Source organism: Lathyrus oleraceus, chromosome 3 (assembly GCF_024323335.1).
Source record: "Lathyrus oleraceus cultivar Zhongwan6 chromosome 3, CAAS_Psat_ZW6_1.0, whole genome shotgun sequence".
Taxonomy (NCBI): Eukaryota; Viridiplantae; Streptophyta; class Magnoliopsida; order Fabales; family Fabaceae; genus Lathyrus; species Lathyrus oleraceus.
The window spans coordinates 337,120,114-337,125,493 of record NC_066581.1 but is presented as its reverse complement, the minus strand read 5'-3'; positions in this window follow the sequence as shown (position 1 = coordinate 337,125,493).

Genomic DNA, 5,380 nt, shown 5'->3' with positions numbered 1-5,380 from the left:
CTTGATTTTATGGGTTTGGAGGTGAGAATGAGTTGGATACACTTCATTCATGTTGAAACAAGTGTTATTTGACATTTCAAAGCTCAAGAATGGAGAAAATCAAGTCAGAACAAGAATTGCCAAAAATAGAAAGTGACTTGTAATAGAAGTTTCCAAAAATGGAAAGTTTTTGACCTCAAAATTACATGTCCAAAAAAGCTTCAAATGAAAATTTGTTCAACATGAAAGTTGTAGATCCTGGTCTCACCTTTCCAAAAAGTCCAAGAACTTGAAAATCCCATGTATGGTTGGCAAGTTATGGTCCATTCAATTTCAAAAATGACCCATAATCAGGAGGGCATAACTTCCACATGGAGCATCCAAATTGAGTGATCTTTTTATGCACAAACTCCATTTGACATGTACTTTCATGGTGCATAATTGTATTTCTTCAAAAATGGTCAATGCAAAAAGTCAAATTTCAACTGTATAGTTAAAAGTCCAGGGGCAAAATTGTCCAACTTGAGAAATAATGGGAATTTTTGAATGGGGATTTTTGCAACACCTCATAAATATCATTTGGAAATTGTTGGAATCATCATAACATGCCAAGGCCTTGTGGTTTGAAAATTCACTTTTGAAATGGGCTTGAAATGCATAACATAGCCATCACATGTGGAAAATGAGAAATACTCATCCAATGAACATGAAACAGGTGGCAACAGCTCATGACAGGTGTTTAGGGTTTGTGTGAGCTGGCATTGAGCTGTCAATGAGCTGGCATATGCAATTACCATTTTGCCCTTGGCTTGAAAATGACATTTCACTAATCATTGGCATTTGGTTAATTAGAGTGATTAGAGTGTGGATTAATCATGAATATATAAGCCTAATCATAACTAACTCCAACAGAATCACAATTTCACAAATCACAATTCCAAATTCCCTCCAATTTCTGAAAATTCTTCAAGAACACAAAACACCAAAATCAAGAAATCTCTTCCAATTCTCCATGAAATTCGAAAATTCTTGTTGATCCAATCTCTATTCCTCTCATGCTTGGACTGTTTTGGCAATTCAACTTCAAAGGAGCATCAATTCACAACTGTCCAAGTTTGGTTCATCCATGGCTTTTGAGAATTTAGTGCACTAGAAGCAATTGCAATCGAACCTGAGCACTTCAATTACCTCACACATCATCATTCTTCAACTGTTTGGAGGAAAATCGCGCAAAGATCATCAAACTCATCGCTGCCATTTCCAGGTGCTCGATTTTCGAACTTCATAATTTAATGATTGCTTATGTGCGTTCTGTAGCTGGTTGAACATAGAGCATCGTGATATAGTTAGTTTTGGATTTGGTGAAACGTAGAAGAAGTTATGTTGAATTTTAGTTGGAACACCAAACCCTAAGTCGTTCGATTTGTGAGATATATGAACATTTAGGATGAATCATTGTGATATTCGTGTTCCTGAGAGTGAGACGGTTCCAACCATATGCGGTTTGTGGATTTCTGTGAAAGTTTGATGTTCATCGTGTTCTTGAGTTCCTGGGAAAATGATGAAGAAATTCTGGAAAATGATGGTGTTTGATCCATATTTTCGTTTGAAATTTTGAACCCGCTGTTTACCGCGCCCTGCTTCTGTATTTACCAAAATGCCATTAATGAACTTTAATTAATTAATAAAACTCTTAAATAATTATTTAAAAATCACCTAAACCTTAAAAAATTCATAGAAAATTATTGGAAGGTCACAAAAATATGAGGATTTTTTCTATAGCTTCCAAATTCCCTGTAGAATTTTATGGACATGATTTTAGAAATTGTGCTTGGTGAAAAATTGGTTTGACCTAGGGTTGTTTGACTTGTATGCATTTTTGACATGTTCTACCATTTTTAATGTGAAATACTCATGCCTTAAAAGAAATGTCTGAAATTTTTTGTGGTGATTGTAGACATGTTAATGGTGATTTACATATAAAGTTTGTGAGTTTTTGATACCTGTGGAGTGAGATATGAATTTTTGAACTTAGGTGTGACAATTTGTGTCACACCTAGATAGGTCAATTTCATGAAATTGTTTGACTGGCCTATGATTGTTGAAATGGAGGGAAATTTTGTATGTATGATCATTGATATGTTGAGATGCTATGTGAATTTTTCTGGATTTTTATGTGGCATTTTCAATTTGATTGGTATTTTTCATCTCTGTTGGTCAATTATGCAAGTCCATGTGACACATATTTGAATATCTTGTGTGAAATGCTCAAATGATTTTAGATGAACATGAAATTTGATATGATGGTTGTAGACACATTGTAGGACATCCCTGTTTTGGTCCCATTCATTTCTTAATTGTTTCCATTGACTTGTGAATTTTTGAAGTGAATGCATGTGTTGATGTTATGGTTTGGCTTATATATTTGTGTCTGTTTTTCTTGATTTTCATTGACATAGTTTCTTTTGTCCAATTGAGCTGAAAATTGACATGCTGTACCTTGAATATGTCCTGTTTAGGTGTAAATTATTTGAGGATTTTTGGAATTGTTTTGATATGGATTTGGTGGAAGTCATTCTGTTTGGATGTTTGGTGTTATGTTTGACCTAGTTTGGATTGTTTTGGTCATGAAATGAATATGGTAAATGATATAAGCATGGGACCAATTGCATTTGCTTTTGTTTGGCATTAATTTGATTTTGGTTAAAGATTGCTTGCTGTTTAGATTTTTTTCTCATTTTTGGACCCTAGGCTTGGCCTAGTGGTCTTGTCTCTCACATTTGCTTGATTTTTCAGGATGAAAAGCACCATGATTAAGGAGATTGAACCAAGTGGATTAAATTGACATTGTTTGATGTTGAGAACTAACATGAGTTTGTTTTGCAGGTTGTGAAGCTCGAGCTTGAGCTCATAGTTTGCCTTGTTGTGTGTTATCTGTATAGTCTGACTGGTTAACATTTGTTGTTTATGATTATCTGTCTGAGCACTGATGATACTTGATTGTTTTCAGGTACGTTTAGTCGCTTCTAGTTCTTTTAAGAACTTGCTTGCTGCTGCTTGGTTTTTAACCACTTGAGGTAGGACTTCTATTCTTCATGTAGTCTGGAGACCCGGTCTGTTATTTGGCCGGGCAAACTGTCTGAAGTCCTCCTTAAGAGGCGATGCTTGTGATTGTTTACATTTGTGCCAAGCAGGTGAAAGTCCTCTATGAGGCAATTGGTGGAAGCCAAGGGATATGCAATCTATCCCCCACTATTCTGTGAGTCGTCCCTCTGCTCACACGGCTGTGTGTTGATGCATTGGGACACAAACCCAAGATCTTGTGCTGTTGCACAATCGAGTCAGAGTCTTTGAGCGTAGAAGGGTCCCTCCATTCTGGACCCACGCTCCTTTGTCAGAAGCTCTCCCTGGTCAGGGATAAGAGCTGTGAGGTCTCATCCTCACTTCACCTTTTCATCTGCTTCACCTTAGCCTCGTAATGGCAAGGTTAAGAGCGAATAATACCCATGTACAGACGACTTGCTTCGGCAGTCAAACCCATTGTTTGAGCCCACTTGATTGGTTATAGTGTGTGCTTTGTGAATATTTGTTTGACATGGTTGTTTAAAATGCTTGATGGTTGTATGCTTGTATGCTTGCTTCTTTCCTGGATAGGAGTAGCTTGCAGTTGTGCAAGTAGGTAGAAACCTCAACGTAGGGTAACGATGCATGACAACACTAGGCTCGAGTCCAGCTCCCTGGTAGTGTGTCTTCCCTCGGTTTCTGGCTAGATTTTCTTTCCCTTGAGGGGGAACTACATCGCCCTGATCCTCGTTCCAGACGAGGTATGTAGGCAGGAGACCGTGCGAGGTCTCTCCGGGAACTTTTTTTTCTTTTTGTGTGTGTTTACCTGTTATTTGTTGTGTGTTGGGTTCGGATGCCGACGTAAGTCCAGTAATTGGCGGTCGGGCTCCACGTTTGCCGTTTTGTGCGCGTTTTGGTTCGGATGCCGACGTAAGTCCAGTGATTGGCGGTCGGGCTCCACGTTTGCCGTTTTGTGCGTGTTTTGGTTCGGATGCCGACGTAAGTCCAGTGATTGGCGGTCGGGCTCCACGTTTGCCGTTTTGTGCGTGTTTTGGTTCGGATGCTGACGTAATTCCATTGAGTGGTTGTCGGGCTCCATGTTTGCCATCTGTTTGTGCGTTTTGTGTTGTTTGGCGTGCGTAAGCCGAACTACAGTGGCTCTGATTCTCGTTCCAGACGAGATATGTAGGCATAGGATGCGATGTCCTATCGAGCTCTCTTATTCTTAACCCCACATGCGTTCCTTGTGTGTGTGTGATGTTTAGCAACCTTTTCTATTTTCTAGAACGTGGATCCCGTCGAGTACGACGGACGTGAGGGGTGCTAATACCTTCCCCTTGCGTAACCGACTCCCTTACCCTTTCTCTTTGGTCGCGAGACCATTTCCTTTCCAGGTTTCTCTGAGCGTTTCCTTTCCCTATCTTGGGATAAATAACGCGCAGTGGCGGCTCTGTGTTGTGTTTTATTTGAGTCCCGCCGGTTGTTTTTTCGCGGATGCGACACACACACAACCTCATAGTACCTTCTTTCTTCTTAACCAATAACACTGGTGCACCCCACGGTGACACACTCGGACGAATAAATTTCTTATCCAACAGATCTTCCAGCTGACTCTTCAATTCAGCTAACTCAACAGCAGACATACGGTACGGAGCCATCGATATCGGTCTAGTACCAGGTACCAAATCAATCGAGAATTCAACTTCACGCTCTGGCGGCAATTCATTCACTTCTTCAGGAAACACATCAGGAAAATCACACACCACGGCTAGATCGCCAATCACCAGTTTATCTTTAGCCTCCAAAGTCGCTAACAGCATAAACAACTCTGCCCCACCTGCTACTTCCTCATTCACCTGCCTTGCTGATAGAAACAAATCCTTACCTTCCTCAATCTCAGGAAATATCACAGTCTTATCAAAACAGTTGATAGAAACTCGGTTAAACACCAACCAGTTCATACCCAAGATAACATCAATCTGCACTAATGGAAGACACACAAGGTCTATCCCAAAGTCTCTACCAAAAATACTCAAAGGACAATTTAAACAAACTGAAGTAGTAGTCACTGAACCCTTCGCAGGAGTATCAATCACCATACTTCCATGCATCTCAGATATCTCTAACTTAAGTTTCACAGCACAGTCCAAAGATATAAAGGAATGAGTAGCACTGGGCGAGCTCGCTTCTTGCTTGCTATTGCTTGCCTGACGAGCATGCTTCCTCTTCTCCAATGCCCGTTCGACGACCATGCCTTATTTTCAATAATTTTGCTTTGCTCCTAACTTCTTGGTTTTAGACCTTAATTACTTGATTTCCTGCATACTTAGCACATACG